The sequence below is a fragment of the Periplaneta americana genome, chromosome 2 (genome assembly GCF_040183065.1).
Source record: "Periplaneta americana isolate PAMFEO1 chromosome 2, P.americana_PAMFEO1_priV1, whole genome shotgun sequence".
Lineage (NCBI taxonomy): Eukaryota > Metazoa > Arthropoda > Insecta > Blattodea > Blattidae > Periplaneta > Periplaneta americana.
This window is the reverse complement of record NC_091118.1, coordinates 133,094,716-133,118,804: the sequence shown is the minus strand read 5'-3', so window position 1 is coordinate 133,118,804 and position 24,089 is coordinate 133,094,716.

The following is a 24,089-nucleotide window of genomic DNA, read 5'->3' as shown; positions in this document are numbered from 1 at the left end:
TCTTGGTTACATCCTAATCTTCCTTCCACTCTCGTAAACCTTCCTGGCTATACGCTTTGCCGTAATGACAGAGAGGGCAAGAGAGGCTGAGGGGTGGCTGGTTATATTAGATCCGATTTGCGACCTAAAATTATTCATAATTCTCCAAGCCAGTACTCTGCCAAACCCGAGTTCATGTTCATTGAAATTTGCACCTTATTCACAAAATGTCTAGTGTGTGTCGTATATAAACCCCCACATATATATGACGTAGATGATTTCGAAACCGCCTTAATAAACGTAACGCCGCAATATGAGAACGTTATAATCATGGGTGACTTCAATTCAAACTTACTTGACTCACATTCTAGTACGACTAAAAGTCTTCAATCATTCTTTCAGTGTCTTGATATGGTAATCCTACCCCTAGCTCCCACACATCATATGGAAGGTACACACACATTACTGGACTTGATAATTACTAACAATGCCGACAAAATACTGACGCATGGACAGTTGCCTGCACCAGGACTATCAGGGCATGATATCATTTATCTATCATTTAATCTGCAGTGTCCTAAATCGGCTCCCAGAGTAATTACTTACAGGGATATTAAAAGAATAGTGATATTGCACTGAAAGAAGACGCTGCACAACTTCCATGGCACATGATCTGGACATTACGAACTGTAGACGAGAAAGTAGACTTATTCAATACGTTAATACTTCAACTTTATGACAAACACGCACCATTAAAGACCAAACGTACCGGAAGAAACCCAGCCCCTTGGATGACGACTGAAATACGTAGCCTGATGTCCGAACGCGACTTAGCTTATAGAAAATACACCCGCAACAAAAACGACGAATATTTTAACTCCTATAAACACCTAAGAAATAGAACGACTCAACTAATAAGAAACGCTTAACTGAAATACTCCTACAAACTTTTGGAACCCAACACAACCCCTTCCGAATTATGGAAAAATCTGAAGGTTATTGGACTTGGAAGGGCTAGTGAACAAGCAGACATTCCCATCCCACTTGACCGCTTGAACGAACACTTTGTAAAGGACCCGAGCTTGAACGACACAACGAAACAAGACACAGTTTTGCCTGACTCAGTTCCCCCAACTCGAGACAAATTCTATTTTACCGACGTCACTCCCATTGACGTAATGAAAGCCATCCGACGCATCAAGACAAAAGCCCAAGGGCCGGACAACATTAGCATAATACTTATACAGAAAATACAAGAGATAGTAATACCTACGATTGCACATATATTCAATAGTTCCTTAATCACTTCAACTTTCCCTAAAATATGGAAGCAAGCTTTCGTTCTTCCTCTTCCAAAAGTCAAAGTTCCCACCGACCCTAACGACTATAGACCAATCAGTATCCTGCCAGCCATTTCAAAAGCACTGGAAAGAATCGTACACAGACAAATTACTAACTACATGAACGAACACAAACTATTCGACGAGTATCAGTCAGGTTTCAGAGCTGGATACAACACAAGCACTGCTCTACTTAAAGTGACCGAAGACATTCGTGAAGCAATCGACTCTAATAAAGTAACAATACTAACACTTCTTGACCTTAGCAAAGCTTTCAACTCTGTAAATTTTGACCTGCTCACCCATAAATTGAGAAATATGTATTTGTCAGAGACTGCTGTGAGTTGGTTCGAATCCTACTTACGGGAAAGACAACAATGTGTTGTATCCGGGAATCGAAGCTCCTCCTGGCTTGACATAACATCAGGTATACCACAGGGGTCGGTACTCGGACCATTGTTGTTCACAATATATGTCAATGATATTACATCTCTTGTAAGGCATTGTAACTATCACTTGTATGCTGACGACCTTCAGTGCTACATCTCTTCCCGCTTAGACCGAGTAAATGACGCTATAGATAAATTGAACGAAGACATTGACTCGATTGTGACATGGACAAAGAAACTCCGTCTTAAAATAAATCCTGGAAAGACACAAGCAATCATATTAGGACACAAACGGCAAACCGACGCTGTAAAACACCTCGACATTTCCCCTGTTAAAGTAAGTACAGTGCATATCCCTTTCAGTTCTTCAGTAAAAAATCTTGGCATTCACATGGATAATAATCTCAACTGGGACATGCAAATCACAGAAACCTGCAGAAAAGTATATTCTATTATCCATGTGCTAAAAAGGATAAATGTTCATCTCCCCTCTTGCTTAAAAAAGTCCCTTGTGCAGACACTTGCATTTCCCTATTTCGACTATGCGGACATTTTACTGACTGACCTCTCCAGCGACAACAAAATGAAACTTCAACGTGCTCATAATTTGTGTGTACGTTTTGTAAGCAATGTTCGTAAATATGATCATATTACCCTATCCCTGGAAGCAATAGGTTGGCTTAAACTAGATAAGAAAAGTAATTTACATTCACTTCTCTTTCTCTTCGAAATCTTGAACTCTTCTATTCCTTCGTACCTGTCGTCTCGCTTCACTTACCTTTCTTCCCACCATAATCTGAACACACGCTCTCGTCATGAAACAATACTAACAATACCATCCCATCGCACCTCCTCATACTCATCTTCTTTCACAATAGCCCTGCCAAGACTCTGGAATTCGCTACCTGCTAGCATCAGGGACTGTCGAAATAAAATTGAATTCAAACGAAAACTTACTAGGCTCTTGGTCAGTAATTGATTACTTGTAAATAGTTTCTTTAATCTATCACAAAATATTTCAATATTCAGTAATTTCATCACTATACAATTTTGTTATTCTAGATTTAATTTGTAATTCAGTAAATATAAAATATTCTTTGTTTCTCTATGATAAATTATCTAGCTTTAATTATTCAGGTAATCTTTTCGTACTTTGATTTTATTGTAATTGTAAATTTAATACTAATTGTAATATTATTTGTAATTGTAATTGTAAATTTAATACTAACTTAATTGTAATTTTATTGTTGATATTGTAGTTGGAATCTCCTGGTAGAGGGGCAGAGAAGGCCTGACGGCCTTATCTCTACCAGGTTAAATAAATAAATAAATACTACTACTACTAATACTACTACTATATAATGCCTTTTAATTATTCTAAGCAGATGCATTATTATTTCTTTAATAAATCTTTTTTTAAGATAAGAGTGTTATTAAAAAACAAAAAAAGTTCTCTCAAGCTCTAACGCTTGTACATGAAGATTAAATTCTGGTCCTACATAATTTATCTGTTATGGTAACAATGGTTATTAGAGGAGAAAATTTCGCTCCGGCGCTGGGGATCGAACCCGAGTCCTTCGTTCTACGTACCAAGCGCTCTAACCATTGAACTACGCCGAAGTTCAATCCACCGCACCGGATCGAATTCCCCTCCTCTAGTGTTTTCCCTTTGTAGTCTGACTCCATGTACGGCGTATATGTTGACATATGTAATAAGTCAACTGCCATTATACAAGGAGCGCACTCAATTGAGTGACTTTGATGACCGGGATTCCACAGTATTATGCACTGTTGGACGAAGAATCTACGTAAAGATTAATTTCTGGTCCTACAGAATTTATCTGTTACGGTAACAATGGTTATTAGACGAGAAAATTTCGCTCCTGCGACGGGGATCGAACCCGGGTCCTTAGTTCTTCGTACCAAGCGCTCTAACCATTGAGCTACGCCGAAGTTTAATCCACGTCACCGGTTCGAATAATGGCTCAGTGGAATTTTAAATTTGTTTAACCGTTTGTAATTATACATAAAGGTATGTTATATTATATATATATATATATATATATATATATATATATATTTATGTATATATATGCGCTACTTTTTCTCTACTTGTATCTTTTATAACTTCTGAGAAAAGTGCACCCAAAATTGAGGAATTTAACATTGTAAGATATGGAAGTACAGACTCCCCTTAAGTAGGCTCAAGCGACATCAGAATAGTGTGACGTAGCTAATTATTCTTGCTAAACAATTGATTCAAATTGTTGAAACTTCCGTAACATTTTATCCATTTGGTACTTGAGCATAACCGCTTCACATTAGTATAATAAATGAGCTGTTAAGTATGCAGATTGTACAGATTTTACTCGTGGATAGTTGGTATTGCATGGAAACATACCTCACCTGAAATGACAAGGAATTCTTTGAAACACGAACACAGGTAAACTACCGTTAATCAGAGTGAGTTGCACGGTTGTATGTTTGTGCACGCAAGGGGAAGAATTGAGCTGGGAATATAAAGAAATGTCAACAGAATGTCAACAAACAAATTCCGTCCTCCTCACACTTCGCGGCTCGTAATGAAGCTTCAAACGCAAGCAGTGCTAGCTTTTCAACGGAGTGAGCTGTTGCGTCGAATTTTCTGCGGGGACAAGATCCGGGAGATATTACGTTTAGGAATTCTAAGCACCTTTTCACTCTTTCTGTGTAGTTTTCTAACAGAAAAATAAGTTTTACCACTGGAAAACTTTCAAAGTATTCAAATATACTTACAATGTCCCTCTGAAAGCGTGAAATTTAAATGATGTTCTTATTAATTCATAATGATGTGTTCCTGTGTGTATGTATTTATTTACACTGCAAGTGGACAAACACCCGGTGGCAGTGGTAACTTAATTACACTCAATAAAAATAATACACAATACAATTAAAATACACAATACAAATAATACACAAAAATTACATTAATATTAATACATAAAATGACCTAATTAATAAGTGAATCTAATTTTCTATTACAACCCACATATGTATAGGCCCTACATAAGTTTCACATTGATAACATTCCACTTCACTCTTAGGCTATCTCAGTCACTGCACTGGCACTATGACACATTTCACTGACACTATAGAACACACTATAAATTATCACTGATCGATACTATTCACTGCCATTGTAAACCATAACTTCACTGACTCGCTACTCTTCACTGATACAACAGTTCAATTACACCCTTTTATTTTATTTTCTATATTCCTCTTATATTAATATATTATATTATATAATTTCACTGTTTCTGGAATTTTAATTTTAGTTCCTATTTTATTTTATTTTACTTTGTATATTCTCTTATAGGCCTATTAATAATATATCTGAACTGCGACCGAACACGAGCGCTGCTCATTTGGTCCTCAAATTTTGTTAATATTACTGTATCCTCTTTTTTATATTGATTGTATTACTTTATTTCTATTTCTATTGTTGTAATTATATTCCTTATTCATACTTATAAACAGAATTACATTAAACTGAATATTTGTAGTCTAAGACCCTCTTACAAGCTGTTTTAAAATAAGTTACAAGTCAAACCAAGGCTCGTCAGGCTAAGTAATTACATGTCACCTTAAGTAATGTAACGTCTCTTTTTTTCAATTTAAACTTTATACACAACTGATGCTATTAAAGAAGTATTAGATTATTCGTATAAACATTGCAATACAATGTTCTCATAGAGTCTGACGTGATGGCCATCGCTCAATAATGAAAATTTGGATCTGTACTCGCATATTTTGTCCCGCGCCGTGGCATCCTGCATAAGACTCGTGTTTCGGAATACGCTCTGGTTCGAGAACTCATGGAAGAAATTTTCTCATGAAATTTCGGCTGGTGTATGGGACCGGTGCCCACCCAGCATCGTGATACACTTGATACGTTTACGAAAACCAACTATAACGGCTGGGGAGATCATTGTGCCAACTACATGATACCTCCATTCTTGTTGGTCTTTCTTTATCATGTTATACCTCTCCCTTGATATCGACTTGCAATTCAGTGCCGACATACGGAACACTAACACTAGACACGAGCATATTGCGGGCCTCTTTGGTCGCGTAGTCAGCACGGCACAGGGCTACCGCTGAGACAATACATGAAAAGTGACAAGAATCCAGTCCCGTGGATGGAAAATTAAACTTTTCCATTGCCCAAGACAGGAATTGAAATATAGACCACTTGGATGGGAAGCGGGTATGTTATCGATGGAGTCAAGGCGCCAAGCAATTTAAGTTATTTAGATTTAAATTTAGGGTCAATTTTCGATTGCTGGTAAAATTCATGTTCTGGAAATAATAAGTTAATTAAGTAGTAAAATATCGCTGCAATCGAAAAGTATTGGAATAAATTTGAATAAGGAACAAAAAAAAGTTTCCTTCCCAGGCAGGATTCGAACCACGAAAGTCTTAGTTAACAGTCTATCGTGCTCTGGAGTGAACAAGGCTCTGAAATCAGCTACAAGGGTCGGTCCGGTTTTTTTTTTTTGCCAGTACTGTACACGTTGTAAAATAAAAACCGTCATTTCCGCTACTTAGCTTGTTTGTTCTTCTTTCCTTTCGAATTCTAAGTTAATGTTTCTTTTTCAAAATTAAACTTCTTTGTAAAGTTTCTTTCTAACAAGTAGTGAGTTAATTTTTCATTAAATTCTTTTAAATTTCCCCTTTAAGTAGATCTAGCCATGTTTAATAACCGTATTTCAATATTAAACGGTTCCGAGAATGTAACGTTTCAAACAAAACTCTACGAGCACCTATAAACAACACGAAGTATAAGCATAAAACACCACACTCGCCCAAGTATTATAGAAATTCGAATTGAAAATGAACGTTTGTGTTCGATACGAAGCTGCAATTTTCCGTACAAAAAATGTCATTGATATGATGATAATCTCCCACTTTAATTTTATCATTGATAACACCCAACAAACAATATCATCAAGCAAAATATTATATCGACTTCATAGAGCTTGAGGCGCTCATTCTGAATATGTGTTGTTGATTTTCATTTATCACATACACGTTTTTAGACCAGAGCCATTTTGTGATTTCATTTAAGAACTGGAGTGAAAACTGTTTCTTTACACTACATAAAGCCTATTAATTGGACGTTATTCCATTATTTTCAGAGCACAAAATTTCAAAGAAAGCCATTTTATAGCATTTTGGCAGAGTGCGTGAAACAAACCCCGATATATTAATGAAATTTTTATTGTAAATGATTTCCTACGTTTTCTTATCTTAATGTTTTTTCTTTTTCTTTCCAAGTGTCACAAAATTGTTTTGTTTACTTATTATTGTTTATGAATTGATTAGTAGGCCGATCTATCGAACCCTTATTTAGGGCGGCTTTTGTTTAAACAGATTATCTTCTCCGCTCAGATTGAAATCCTGTCAGTTGAACAGATATAACCTATGTATGGCAAGCTATAGCGACGTCTGCAAAATTATTTATATACTCGTAGGTCTACACCAACCGTGGGGAAAAATGGCTCCGATGGGCCACTGCACTCAAAGCCGCCTTACCTCACTCCACTGACCCTCTCCTCCGCCTGGTGTTTCTCTAGACACGCTTCATTCAGTGGCGGGTATGACTTCGATCTCGGGACGTCAGTTTCAGGAAGAGTGGGAGAAAGAATTTTTTGTTACTTACAAAAAGAAGAAACTCTGTTGCTTAATATGTAGGTTTAAAATTGCGCATATAAAACGCTTCAATATTAAACGCCACTTTGATCGGAAGCATAAAGCGGACTTCGGTGATCTTACAAGTATTTATTTACAATTTTAAAAGCTATTTTCGTAATATTTGTGAAAAAATACAAAACAAGATATGTTTATGGTATTTTCATGATTTAGATAGTTATTATTTTATTAAGTATCTGGAACTGAACTTATTTAAAACTTTGATTGCATATTAGGCCTATTTGTTGCGTTCTTTTTCCAAGAAAGATTTTCAGAAGTAACTGCAATGGACCTGGAGATGTGTCTGTTCAATAATCCATTTGTATTTGATGTTATCCAAGCATCAGAGCCACTATAGAGATGCAAAAGAGCACGCCACTAAATTGTTTAGGAAAAAATGGATTAGATCTCTTTAAATACCTACCAGAGGAGCAATTCCCTAATCTGCGCACATTTGCAATGCCTATGGTATCTATGTTTGGCTCAACTTACTGTTGTGAGCTGTTTTTCTTTTCAAAATGAATATGGCCAAAAGTATCTCCAGGTCTAGGATCACAGACATGCATTTAGTTTCAGTATTACGGTTGAGTTGTTCTATTTTAGAGCCAAATATATGAGTTGTATAGTTCCAAAAGTCGACATCTGATATTTTTATGAAAAATGAGTTACGATCATTTCTTATATTTTTGGTTTGAAATACATTGGAAAAACACTTTTCCGTCCTCAATAACTCGATATTTCTAACATAAATCAATCTTTAATATATGGAATTTTTTCCAAAACCCGACTTATTTTGTTAAGGTATTGTTCCAAAACTCGACATATGCAGTTTATTCCAAAGTCCGACATTTACACTTCCATTGTGTGAACTATGAAGGCAGTAAAGTTCCAGAAGTCGACATCTTTGCTCAAGACAAAGAAAGTGTGTGATTTCTTTATGCCATTACTGTTTTCTTTTAGAATATCATAATTCTTCAGTGCACGGAACTTATTGGGAAAATCGACAATGGAACTTTAGCTGAATAAGAATATGCTTCATTATATTGGTAGGCCTACTTCAAAGCTGTGCAGATTTTTACAACGTGTTAACGTGTTGTGTGACCTTCTTATAGAAGTAAAATTTTCATAGAATCTAACATACAAATTTCGGCTTCAGAGCCTGGGCGTGGAAGAAAGAGAATCGGTGATGCAAAGTACAGGACAAAACACAGAAAAGGGATAGGAAGTTAAGTTTTATGCTAACTGTAATGTTTGTCTTTACAGTGATTGTTCGATGCTTGCCAGTATTTGATAATTTTTTGTATTGATTATTGGTAGCTACTCTCTCAGAACTCAAAACTTTACCCATAAACTAAAGAAATTTCCTAACTCAGCGTGATATCATCCACTTTTACAAAGTGTTTTACAGCGTCCCTAATAAGTTGGTTCAAGATGAATTCATACTGAATACAGAACAGCTGATTATCCTAAAACATATTTTGTTAACAGAACAATAACACATCAGGAGATGGGAGTAGGTCGTGTTCTAACAGTTTACCGACAAACTTTCTTAAAAAATCTTGCAAGTGTCAAAGAATTGGGTGGACGTCTATTTAAGTGGCATTTAAAAATTGGAATTCCGCCAGTAAAAAAAGAAGAGAAGAGGATACATGTAGCAAGAAATGTGAAATAGAGTGATATGCTTTGAAAGACTTCAACGAAAAATTAGGTAAAATTAGGTAGCTCCATTTCCTCCATACCAACGGATAGAATTTTTTATGAAATTGAGAAGGAGGCAAAGAAGCTGAACATTATGAAATCCGAAGATTACTGCAATATCTTCAACAACAATGACACCATAAACGAGTTAAGTATAGACTGTCCAGTTTATGACTGGAAAACGAATATACAAACTGTTTTGAAGTCACCAAATGTCTAGCATTTCAAACTAAAATTCTGTATAAGAATCAAGATAAAGGAATAAAAAATGGAGTTGTTATAAGGGGTGAACAAAACTATAGAACAATTGTAAATTTGTACAAAGAATTTTGAAAAAGGGGAAAACGTGCTCTGGACGGAAAAATCACACTTGCACAAAAACACATTCATAATGTATAAGGAATAACTAATGTTAATAAATTACTTAAAGAAATGTTTAAGATAACTGGAGAGACATGGAAACTTTGGAATATTGCAAGAATATTGCAGACCATATGTATAACGAGGATAAGGATGAAGAAGATTGACTATCTGTGAACCAAAGGGAGAAGAGAATTTCAGGATTTAAAATGTGCTCTTAATGAAGGTTAAATATAAAATTCTGATGATATACCTAAATAAATGGCAATTCTTTATTATATTTCATGGATTCTATAAAATTAATAGCTTTTTAGTATAAAATGTGGATTATTTATGGGAAATAATGTTATTAGAATTTCCAAAATCCCACATAAATTTTATTGTTAGTTTCAAAATCCGACATATATTTTATTGTTAGTTCCAAAATCCAACATATGCAATAGTTAGTTCCAAAACACGACATGTCCAAATTTAATAATCTAATAACTCTTACAAAAATACATACTTTTAGTTCAAACATGAAATTTTATCCTCAGCTTTATTATTAAAGACTATTACAAAAATTTCCTCCACATCTCAACACTGGAAATACTACAGATAGTTTTTTGGCTTTTTCTCTAAACCACTTATAAAGTAAATGTAGGGTTTTGGAACTATACACCTCATATCCTTTTTAGTTAATAACAAGAAATTTCGAGGGCAATCAACAACAAAAAAATGAAAGCAGCAGTATAGGCCTACAATAGTATTTCGTTTCATTCATATCTCATATATTTTGTTTAATATGTTTTAAAGTTAAATGACAATGGAGTTTAGTTTTACTTTCTTTAGTATATATAAAAAGAAACAATTGATTTTGTTGATCATTATATTGTGTTTAATATGTTTTCAAGTTAAATGACAATTTAAAAAGAAACAATTTATTATGTTGAGCATTGTATCTTTTAATATATTGTGCAGTTAAATGACCATGTAGCTTTGCTTTTTCTTTATTGTTTTTAAAAAAGAAACAATTTATTATGTCGATCACAAGGCAGGTCAACAATTGTTCGTGCACATGATAAAGGAATGGTTATACAATTGAAGAATATATAATTTGCCTAATCACAGTAGGTGACCGTCATAATTATTGTATGGTACGTGCACTTTCTATAAACAAAATACTGTAAAGATTTTGAGACAAGAAATAAGAGCGAAGAAATTACTGATGCGCAAGGTGTGTCGAATCCACCACTGCACTTGACTTAGCTAAACAACTGCGTTACCCCTCGCCTTTCAATCAAACGAATGTGGGATGAGTAGGAACGTCCCCTCCCTACTTTGCTGATAGTCCCCATAGCTTGTCTACACTGTTAATTTAGCAGGATTAGGACGACACAAAATACCCTGACATGTGGTTTGGGTAGCATTCGTGAATCCGATGCTGATAGGTGGACCATTCTGTCTCAGCCCTTAATTGAGCAAGGTACCATTTCGCGTACGAGTATCCTGATACGCCCCTGGGGTTCGGAGCTCCAAGCCCTTTCTAATCATCCAATACTGACAGATGGGCCATCCTGCCTCAGCCCCGGATAGAGCCAGGTCCCGTCCATATACGAATAGCGTGATAAACCCCTGGAACCAGGAGCCCAAGCCTTTAATTTATGAGCATCGGAAATCCCTACTACCACAAAAACTTCACTAGAGGCTATTTTTTGTCCGCTGGTACTCGCAGATAATATGGAGAATGTTGGTGGAATGATAGAGGGAAACGGGATTATCCCGAGGAAACACTTCACCGAAGTGTGCGTTGTCCACCGCAAATTCCATCACGACCTGGCCAGCGCTCGAACCCGGGCCGCATGGATGCAAAACCAGCACGCTAGAACTTGAACACAGACTCGGCTGTGAAAACCTTTACATACACAGCTAAAATAAGAAAGTGTATCAATATTTTAAGAAGGGAGGGAGGACAATGTCATGGTTCACTTGCAAAACCATAGCTGCGACAGGAGTACCGCGCACATCGTGAGTTCAGTTGTGTTGCGGTACGGAAACTCGTAACTATTCACTACCCATTGTTTTGCTCCGGGAGCTTTAAAAATTTCGTCTATAATTGAGGCGATTTGATTTGCATAATATACTGTTCTTGGAATTAGATCACGGCAAAAAAATATATATATATATACAGGGTGATTCAAAATCTCTGCGACAAACTCTGAGGGGTGATAGATCTAACAATAAAAATCCGTTTTGTTAAACAACCTATGTCTTTTGACGAAGTTACCGTTGAAAATGTTTTTGCGCGGGCGTACGTCAATGTATGCGAATGTGTGCACGCCTGTTTGATTGTTGAGAAGTTTGTAAGAGACGAGAAGTGTTGTTGTTGTTGTTTGTTTACGTTTAATGTTCAATATCAGTTCAGTCTAATCATCAAATTGAGAATGGATGTCTATACTTTTCCCGAGTTAGCCGACATGGTAATGTGTTATGGGGAGGCTCGCGGAAATGGAAGAAGAGCTCTCCAAATGTACCAACAACAGTTTCAAAACAGATATCATCCTCACCACACAATGTTTGCTCGACTTTATCAGCGCCTTCGAGACGATGGGTCTCTTCGTCCCCGGCGCATTGGTGGAAGACCGCGTAGACATCCATTCTCAATTGATGATTACACTGAACTGAAAGGAAAAGGTATTGAACATTAAACGTAAACAAACAACAACAACCCTCTTCGTCTCTTACAAACATCTGAACAAACAAACAAACAAACAGGCACACATTCGCATGCATTGACGTACGCCCACGCAAAAACATTTTCAACGGTAACTTCGAAACGATGCGTCAAAAGACATAAGTTGTTTAACAAAAAGGGTTCCTTATTGTTAGATCTATCACCCTTTCAGAGTCTGTCGCAGAGGTTTTGAATCACCCTGTATTATATACAAATATGTTCTCCCGATTCGGACATACTTTTCTATATCTAACGCAACCATTTGCAATGTTAAGTGCTGTGCTCCTGTCACAGCTATAGCTATTTCAAGTGGGTGAACAATTTTAGCTGACTGTGTATATTTGGGTTTACCGCGTTCAGTTAATCATACAACGTTTATTTTCATAACTACTTTCAATATTTCGAGACACACAGACTACCAAGGACGCCGATAGATAATTACTGTTTCACATTTCTTCTAATAATAACACGAAATTTACTTTCAACTCATTAGTAAACAATAGTCATACTGTTTAGCCTCTTCTTTAAGTAAAATGTTGCAACAGCCATCGCTAGCATTCTGTAACAGTCGTGTGCCGATACGTTTCACTGGCCACAATGCAGACAGATAGGCATTATCCCTTTCCACTGGCTGAAACTTCAATGAACGGACAGTATGAAACAAGCTAATGGCCACGTGTATCAAAGTCGGTTAGTGTAAAGTTGTCACCTAACCCATGGTTAAGCATTTTTACGGTGCATCGATCTCTATTAGGACTTGAACACGGTAATCTCTAACTAGACATATTCGAGCGGTTAAAGATGGTAACCATTGATTAGTAGGCTTAGTAAAAAAAATGGTGGCCAGATCCATAGCTGATTATTTCGTATTATTGTGTTTGGATTACTTGGGTAGGGATGATGGTGAGTGTGAAGTTACATTAGTGGAAAGAGAGAATTCTTCCGAGGAAATTAGACGACAGAAAATTTCAGGAGGGATTTCGTTTGTCAAAATCTAGCGTGTCATTTCTGCTGCAACAAAGGGATCACTTGAAATAACCCACAAACATTCATAATTATGCCTATGAATAGGCTGCATACATTACACCGTTCTGCATTTAAAAACTTATTTTCTGTGTTTTCCATCTGATCGGCGATTCTAAAGGGATTTTTATGCTGAATTCGAAAATATTCTCCATTTTTCCCCATCACGTCAAGTTTTCAGACAATTCATGAATAACTAGAAATGCAATTATTGCTTTGTGAAACGTCATAAAAATTATTTTCAACAAGAATTTTGTAAGAAAAACTAGGCCACAATTTGATATTTGCCACTATTAATCATTAATTAATATTAATTAATAATTATAAACATTTTCATAACCTTACCTCAATATTGCACTTCAAATTTTCTCCTCTTGACCTCCTCGCATGTTGTTCAGAGTAGTCCCTTTTTAACATCCAGCAATAGTCCGGAATGTTTCCATTATGAACCAAACACCTTTAAGACTTTTCTGAGAAGAATCTATGAAGAACATCTACTCTTTGGAATTATAGTTTATGTTACAAAATTTTAAGACGGCAATGATGTCTTGGCAAGACACTAAATTTTCTTCTTCAGCAAAAAAAGGGACAAGTTCCTTCTCACGATGCCTGTGCCATGAAAAATATGTACCTTGAGCCAATATTTTCTTTTCTTTTAACCTAGAACCTAATAGTCCTGCTGATTCTTTAGGCAAATTTAAATCCCTCGCTAAATCATTAAGCTCACTTTGATTTATTGTCTGGTTCATAAGTATGAATCCACTGGATATTCAGTTTCAGTGCTATTGGATGCAGATTCTGATTCAGGGTGTACCGGAACGAGAGTATCAGGACCATGATGTACGGGCCGAATGGCAGAAGGAATGTTAGGATATAGAATATCTTTCTTGTTTTTTGCAGTATATCCAGCTACCTTAACTGTACAAAAATAACAATCGTCTCCATGATTTGTAGATTCCCTCCAAATCATAGGGATACCAAAGGGCAATGACTTCCTTTTTCCATTTTTCCAACTCCTCAACTCTTTCTGCACAACTACGACATACTTTGTGGGGGTACTAGGATTTGCCGTGGTCTCCTAACTTAATGCCAAAATATTGAAAGTAAGTATTATTTACAAAAGCTGTTATATTCTGTCTCTGTTTTACTAACGTATATGACTCACATATATAGCAAAACAAATTTGAATCATTTACATAACCACGTTTCGACATTTCTATGAAACAACACTATTATGTTATACTCTCGAGAAAAATGAGAACTCACACACTTCACTCTTACACAACAACCAACAACACAAAACTGAACCTCTAATTTTAAAACAACTTTTAAAGGGGATAGCTTAATTATCTCAGTAAGGAAATTTGTAGCCTCATAAGCTGGATTGCACTTCCATAAATAAATATATATATATACAGGTACCCCTATGTCATTTCTCTAATTCATTGTTAGTTTTAATAGCAATCTCTAAGAGTAAATATTTTCTTAATAACTTTTTATGACCTGAGACACTAAACATTTCAACTTCCTGTTTATATATAACGTTGGTTGCAGACGGATAAAAATCTCCAAGAATAAACAACGGATGCCTTAACCTCGGTTCATTTTAAGGGGGAGGATACAATTTTGTACATTCCCCAAGTAGTCAGTAGATTTTAATAAATATCAAATACAAACATAATAAAATATATTATGTCACATTTTAAGTAATAAATTTTAAATTATAAGCTGTCGTGCCTTTTTAACAAACGACAAGCACACTGTAATATTACTAAAAATATTGAAAACATAAAATTTTGAATTGTAAAAAATTCTGACGTGGTACGCGAAAACGGATTTCATTTTTGCAATCAGTGTGAAATTGTGATTCAGAAACGCTCATTTATTTCAAAACAACAAAATCCATGGAGAACGGTGTTATGATTCTATTCAGCTGATATTTCTGTGGTGTTACGGCAAAGGCTGATACGTACAATTTCTGCAAAAATATTTTACTGTTTAAATATTTTATTTATTTGTCTAATGGCTAGTACATGATATTTACTATCATAGACTGAGGGAAAAACAAGAAAGTGGTGAACAAAACTACAGATTAAGTAATTAAAAACATTCGGGCTCTGGTTTCCCAGTAGCGGTCGACTTCCGTGGAGGATTTCAGAGCAGGGCATTTTGCAAGCTGTTTAAATATAGTGTGTTGCATATGCTGTTTTTAACGTTATGGCAGAACATGGTATGCCTAATCCCATCAGTAGCTAATACTAATAAAAGAAGTATTTCTTCTTCTGTATCTCTGATATTTTCCTAAAAAATTCAACTTTAAAATTGCTCTCCTGTGAAAGATGGAAAATGTACGTGTCAGCTTATGCTGTAACGCCTTATTTTTCAGTATTTCAAGAGTGAACACTGGAGTAGATCTATTTTCCTACGTAGTAGGATGAACGAAGAGAGGTTATTGATGGATCTTAGGATATTGAACATTTGCCTGTATAATGTGAGGTCCTGGATTGTATACACATTCCTACTTATCTTCTTCATTATTTTTACTCATGGATATTCCATTTTTATAATATATTTAAATTAACTAATTAAGTCTATCTGTACTTCAGGCTCACATTGGGATATAATCATTTTCACCTTTTCTTTTCCATGTTGTAGCTAAGATTTTAACCTAACAGCACTGAAAAACAAAGATATGCAACCCACAAACGTAAGTGCGCCCAAAGGCAAACAAATGCGACGCGAAAATATAGGATACAAGTAGGCCTACGTCCGTTTCGATGTAGAAGCGATGTAGTAAGCGAAGCCATTTTTAGACGTTGACTATAAATCTCTGCAGAGGTATGGATGCTTTCCTTTCGTCATTTTTTTTTAAAACAGCGCTCCATCACAGACTTTACCCTGGTTAAATGAGGTATCAGCTAACCATATGTGAGTAACCGGTGATATGTCTACCACTGTGAGGGCCGGGCCGGGTTCGATTCCCCGCTTAGGACAAGTTGCCTGTGTGAGGATTCTTTGGGGTTTTTTCCCTCACTCCTATGGATGAATATCAGGTAACAGGCGCTTGGAACACCATTTATTCTCGCCACTTCCTTTCCTCCCTTATCATCATTTCATCTTCATTTCTGGTTGTCCTACTTAGTTTTCAGATCACGCCTGCGGCGGCCCTCCGAAGCTGCTGACTCTCTCGGCCGGTCTCCATCAATATGTCAAGATGTATAGTTGGTTGCCAGCAGCGGAACCCACTCCCCTCCCGACGGGAGAGGGGCTTACAACGCCGATTGTTGAGGAGGCGGGAGAGGGGGCTTACCACTCAGACCGTTGAGAGGGGAAATTTGGGGGGGGCTGTTGGCGTAGAATGGTACACGGGTTAGAAGGATGGCGGCGACTGGCCGTGAGGGTGTTAGCGGTGGGACGTAGGTGGGATCGGTGGGCATGCAACTCATCCCAGGGGGCGCACAATAGACCTCAGGTCGCGGTGCATGGGATGTTTCCCTCCCGCTCTCATAGAGAGAGAAAAAACCGGTAATATGAATAGTGCACAGAAATTATATTTTAACCACAGTTATAGTCCGGTTCAGTTTACTTCATACCGTAAGGGTGAAACCTAACCATTTTTCCCCCATTACTACATATGCTGGTGGATTGTGGTGATTTTCTAGTTTGCAGGTTGAATTTTCTTTTGCCAATTTCGTTTCGAATTTCGATATTGACAAATACTACAAATGGTAGTGATTTTGTAACTATAGCCCGACCACTGACATTAAAACCTGCGCCACAAACCAGTATTCGTTCGTGCGCAGGTTGTCATAGTGGGGGATCTGTTGTGTTGTAGATGCGCTCCCTGATCGACGTCTCGCAGCGAGTACGTTCTAAACTATTCAAAACAGCACTCGTGTCCGCGTCCAATCTTTCACTTTTCAATCAATTATTATTTCGACGTATTGTGTATAGGTAAAACAGATTGTAATTTATAATAATGGAAGGGAAACCAAATGTGCGCGGCAGGCTTTTGAAAAGTGACGCGCGTAAAATTATTTATAACGTTGACAACTATTTAAAAGAGAAAAAAAAATCAATTTAAGTTGAAATATAATGTTGTCACATCAATAAGGAAGGTGCGGGAATTTCGGCCAGCTTGATAAAAAATCGTTTTGAAGGAAGGGGCAGTGTCATTGCCTACCACAGTTTGAGTCCGACTAGTGTAACCCGGTCTAGCGAGCTGCTCGTATAGTGATGACGTCTTCCCCTCCATGGCCACGTGAGTACTGGAAAAGTCGAAGGTCTTCTTGTAGTTGATCGAGCTGTAGTATGTTGGCAGCTGAGACAAATATCGGCAATATTTGTCAGTACTGGAGTTCCATGAAATTGAAATTGTACTAGATTTCTGGGTCTGTTACTGGAAACGAGTGAAATTTGAACATACTAATAATTAATTAATATCAGTATTAATATTAATACATAATAGTTATTTTATATGTTGCGTTGTGGTTATAATTCGAGACTATATTCGGGTAAGTTTTCGGAGTTAGTAGGCTACTAATAATTTCATGTGGTCAAACAAAATACATTTTTAGGTTAGGTTTCGTGAGTCAATTCTTTAGTCAAACCAATGAATTTCGTATTGCCAGACAAAATACTTGACATGTTGATCCCTTTTTCTTATAGTTTTCCTACGAAAATATGTTACAAATTATTTAGAATAACCTTTTAACATAAAGTACTGAAAGTAAATAAGTCATTTAGTACGAAAGATCGTGTGATATCTGGTAACAGTTGGCAACACTGACAAGACGGCAATATTTGCTGTTTGGGAACTATTCTTATGTGATCCTCACTTTACTTTTAACTGTGGTTTCGCAGTCTACGATTATAACATTTTTAACCTAAGATGATGCACATCGCCATAAGTGTGTTTCAGTCACCCGTGTAGCTCAGACGATTAGCGCGTTTGTCCGCTGATTAGGTTTTTTTCCAACCGCAAGACGAATGTCAGGTAACGTATGGCGAATCCTCGGCCTCGTCTCGCTACATGCCATCTCGTTACCATCAATTATATCGGCGCTAAGTAACCTAGTAGCTCACACAGCGTCGTTACGTAATCAAGTAAAAGAAAAGTGCACTCCGCAATGTATGCGGTGGTGGTGGTGATGTTTAATGCTGTGTACATTAATGTCTGATCAGGCACGTCACGAGTTGACGTGAATGATTGCACACAGAAGCTGGTGGGGGAATTATCTCAATCGGCATCAGGATGATGTGTGCAGTGCTGAGAAGAAACAGAGCCGGCTGTGTATTAACAACGCCGTACACCCGTAATAATTCACGTTGCAGCAATGCCACGCGCGGCAGCACTGTTGTAATCATTCAACCACCTATACAACGTGATGCACGCCATCCATCATTGTATGTTGTGCGTCCAATTATGTCATTTCATACTCGCAACTTCATGTTTGCTACTGGCTGCGTGAGGATTCCAAATGGGATTATGCAGATTACACTCCAGCGTACCTAGCGGCAGACAGTTTTAAAATACGACCTCGAGTTTTTAATACGCAACCCACCTGCTCCAAATATAAAAATATCATTCGGTGGTTACTACACCCGTCATTGGATTCCAAGTTCGTCGGGCGTCACGTGTCTTGGATTTATAGCATGTAACTTTGAACCAAAATTGTCTATTTTTAGCAGACATCTTCTTCTTCCTATCACGTATTTTAAGCCTGGTGGCCTGTTACAATCTCACTCCTTCGTTTCAGCGGACGGCCCAAAGGTCTTGTTTTTAAAGGGCGGTAATTTAGTGTTTGGCGTGGTATCACAGTCTAGTATATACAGTCACGAAGCTCAATAATAAATATGCATCCACAGATAGTTGCTGACCACCAGGATCGCTACTATCGCCTCATCATAGACCCCTTTCTCTAGCAGACAATAATGTATGTTCGCGTTTTCTATTTCAGTGTACGGAGCTCAGTGAAATATTATATTATAACTTTATTGCATATTATTGCTAAGTTTTATTTAGTGTAATGTGTCCATAAGTTCCCTTTACTTCTTGTTGCGTAATATGTTGCAGAAATAATTACAAAACTGTGTTATTTTAATGTGAAGAGAATTTTACATGTTAACAATCTGTTCGCATCAACATTTTAAGTTTAGAATGGAAGCTATTTTGAGGTTTAATAAAAAAGAATTTATATCGTGATTTTAATTTAGCACATCTACCTTCTTTAATTGTAGATAGGAAATTTACCATACCACTCCTATGAAATTAGTGTACGTACGATTGTTACTTCGTCTCTTAGGGGATTACATAAATACAATAATTCAGTACTCAATTGTAGTATTAAAATACAGACAAATTGAATGTGCGGGGTATCATACATGACATTATCCTTAGTTATAATGTATAATTGCGAAGATAGGAATATAAATTAAGTATAATAAACATAACTTATAATTTCCATATGACATAACATACAATATGTAATGGCAGGGCATTGGAGACTTTGTAAATCTAGTTGCTCTAGTAATAGCACTGTGAGGTTGCCGTATTTCAATATAGTGCTGTACAGCTGTTCTTTAGTCAAGTGTCCGAAGGCCAATAAGGCAGCACACATAAAGCGGTGGAACTAGCGCTGAGGTAGTTCCTGTGATTTCGGAAGTGAAAATCGTTGAATTTACGACAGATTTTTTGTGGAAGTACAGTTGATCGTATAAGCAAGATATAATAAAAGCCTAAACTAACCAAACCTAACCTGTCACAGGTCCGTATATGCAAGGAGTATGAGTACAGAGGATCTCTCTCAGCGCTAGTTTAGCCTACTAACATATTACATTAATCAGACTTCAGACTGGAGTACCGTAAGAAACTAATAAATACAACTGAAATATATACAAATTGCATTTACAAGTTATCATACGTAAGTTTATGCTTAATTGTAATGTATAAATGAGAATATTAAAGTACTGGTACAGCAAATATAACCTATAATTTCAACATATCTAAATATCCGTGCTGTGCAACTGAAAATTATTGAATCGTGTATGAATGTACAACAATTTCGCAATATTTAATCGAAATAAAGGCAGGTAGGCCTATTACACATACGAACAACGTAATTTTCACACCAAAAATAATATTACAGCTTAACTCGTAAGTGAATTATGTCTGAAGTGTCTCTAATCATTGTTTTAAATTTTATTAATGCAATAACACTACATTTTAGAGAAATATATGTTACTCTTTTTACATTCCAACTAATTTATATCGGGTTAAGCGAGTCACATTATCTGCTTTACGGCCTATATTAGATCACGATCACAGTCTATTGTTCTTAGTACTCACAGCGCTCCAAGCGGCTAGCAACTATCGCGAGAAATGCAAAAAATCATCCCAAGCTTCGTAACTGTATATACTAAACTGTGGTGGTATCCTTGTTCTAGGCATCCTGAGTATATGAGATTTTCATTTCTGTCTATAATTTTGAATTTTCTCTAAAATTGGGTCAATGTTTAATTATTTCAAAATATCCAGTTTTTTTCTTGTCTAAAGTAGTATATCGTCATTGTTCCTGCAATAACTCCTATGTGCAAAATATAAAATTTTTCAGTAGGAAGAAAAAACACATTCATTCATCCTATGACAGCAGTATACAAGAGACTGTGAATTCTTACATTTTCGAAACAAAGAAATATAATTACATATAGATGATTTTATTATTTGCTGTATCATTGTTTAAGTTATTTAATAGAGCAAAAATCTGAAAATCGATAAATATGTCACATAGAAGATATAGTAGGAACAACGACGATATCCAGCAGTTCTTCTTAAAAACTTCATTTCACTGGCAGTAATTCGGTGTTCATCACATTTACGTGTGATCCAAGCTTCACTTCCATAAATGAGAATTACTTTAGGTAACCGGTCGTCATTCATTCTTCTTATATATTGGTACCAATTATGTTTTTGTGTATTTTTTTCAGGCAAATTAAAAATATTTAGTTGTATATTTTACTTCCATTCTAGTCAAGGTGTATTGGAGGGAGTATAATCTACAAATTTTCCTCCGCTATGAATTTAGGTGCTAATGATGATTATTATTATTGAAAAGTCTGACGTCTCTGGTCTGTCTCTACTTTTTTATGTATAGGAATTGAGGGTCAATTGATAAAAAAATTAATCAATCAGCAGCTGAATGCAAGCTTTTAATATGCATCGTACGTAAACAAGTTTGAAATTCAGAAGTTTATCATCACATAATAAAAAGAGATTTGAGAAACTACCTGGTGTCCGCAGAGAAAAATGCGATTGGTTAGTTTTATTGAATCTGAGACGCGAGAAAATGAAATTGGAGGAGAAAATGGGGGCGTTTGAAGAAGATGGATGATTGCATGTGGAGAAAGAAAAAATAGTCTATTGAAAGTGGAGAAAGCGTATGTCAATAAAAACACGTGGGAGTTGAATTAAAATAGAAAAAAAGAGATAAAGTTGAAGCGTAGATATAGTGAGGAAAGCGCTAAAAATAGACTGAGAGAATGAAAACGGAGAAATCACTCGGGACATTTATAAACGGAGATAAATGGATGGGAATTGAAAACCGGAGGAAGATATAAATAATCTCTGTATGGTGGCAAGGATAAACTGCGGAGCTAAACCTCACAATTCTCATAGATGTTTAACAAAGCTAGTAAACATGAGAAGTTGGAAAGCTTTGTAGAACAACAGCAACAAATTTGTCCAAACCGAGTGTCATGACAACCTGTCCACAACAGATGACACATGGCAGTCAGGAAGAATCGATACAGGGACCTCTGGAGTGCTAGTTTCACGCGCCATTCAACAGCACTACAGTTTAATCCCGGTACAGGTTACTGAAATTTTACAAGACCAAGCACAAAACCATTCTGTGAATGTCTTAAGCAATGAAGTTCAGTGACAAGAAGTTATTAGAGTAGACCTATATGGCGAGGAAACTTGTACAATAATACGGCAAACGGGACTCTGAACTATTTAGATTCAAAATCTGTGCCATGGAGATCACACATGCTTTCTCACAATGAGAAATAATACATTTCTCAACTCAAGTCTTTATCATGATGTCGTCCCCGGGTAGTCAACTGCTAACAGCCTGGCCGTTTTATCCGAAGTTCAAAGGTTGAAACCCGGCCGAAAGCGGTTGATTTTAAAGGGAGTTAGTTATAAGCAATACAAAAAGTCGTAAAGTTAATATAACTACAGTTTATTTTGTCACAGTACAGGTTCTAATATTCGCAAATACATTTTCCTTATTCCACTTCTTGTTCTATTGAAAAGAGTGCCCTGTGAACAGCAGGGCTTGCCACAACAGGGTGAACCCTAGGGCCCATCTTTTGTCCAGGTGTCCCACATGCGTTCAAATGTTAAGACTGTGTTGTGGAGAGCACAAGATCCGGTACAAGTTAACGTCTGCTCTTACAGGTATATCTTCTTTCTACTCTATAAATCCAAGTTCTGGGAGGCACAAAAGACTGATTATCTTCAAAAGCGTTTGGTATTTTGGAATTACTATTTTTTATTAAAGCATAATAATAAGGTGTAGTGTTTGTTTGATACAAATGAACTTTTGAATGAATATTTTATTTATTTAAAACAATTTTTAGGTAAGGAAGACGGAGAAGAACAATGTTTTCATCTTCTAAACTACCGTATTTGAAATGTATACATAAGCTAAGAATTTGAAAGAAGTACAGAAACATACAAAAATGGAAAATTATATGATTGGTTATACAATTCCTTTAAATCAATAAAAACGCACAAATGAAAATAAATTGAAACATTTCTTGGTTTCTAAAAAATTCCACAATTTTATTGATCTGCTCAATATAGATCATAATATATACATTTCTTTGCCTTGATTTTTAGAAATTAGCAATTGATTAATTGAAGTTCAGTTACATATTTTAATCATTAAATTAAAAGAACAATTATTTTCATCTCCTAAAATTATACCCTATTTCAAAATATGTATATTTTCAATTAAAGAACAACACAACCACGTCGTAATTTATTCCATTTCTTCAAACGTAGTAACGTGAGCAGACGTCTATACGAATTCCTCGTACTTTTCCCATTTAACTCAACTTTAATACAATATCTTAAATTCAGAATGTAATCTACACATTCTCTAATTTATTTTCCCACTTTTCAGGCCAATATAGATCATAATATATACATTACTTTAATTTAATTTTTATAAAATTAGGAATTGATTCATTAATGGTTCATATCAACATTATATCCTTGAATAAATTTAATTTTTCTAAATCATACCCTTTTTAAATATAAGTATATTTTCAATGATTACAGAGCTAAAACAGCCAACATCATAACTAGCTTAATTCTTTTACTACGTATCTATATGAGAGGATTACTGCAGGCATTCATCGCACATATATACGTAAGTTCCCCATTTAACTAAAAACATTACATATGTAGAATGTAATTCATACTTTATCTATAGTAGAGCGTCTCGTTTAGGCACAGTGAAAACGTAAACAAAGTGCAGGTAACGTGTGGGGGGAGGACGAGCCGTACGATAAATACGAGGGATGCACAAGGTTTTAGTTACAATATTTATGGCGGAGCATTAATTGAAATTATATTTTCCAAAAACACACAAACAATAGAACACAAATTGCATAAGGTTATCATATACACATTTTAACAAACAAGCACTTGAAGTAATTCAGTATAACAAATCAATTTTGCTACTTATATGATGTTGCTTTCAAGGAGCATTTTTTACGATCATGAATTTCATTTTCTGTATGACTAACATAATATCACCGTCTTCTGTGGTCGAAATAACGAAA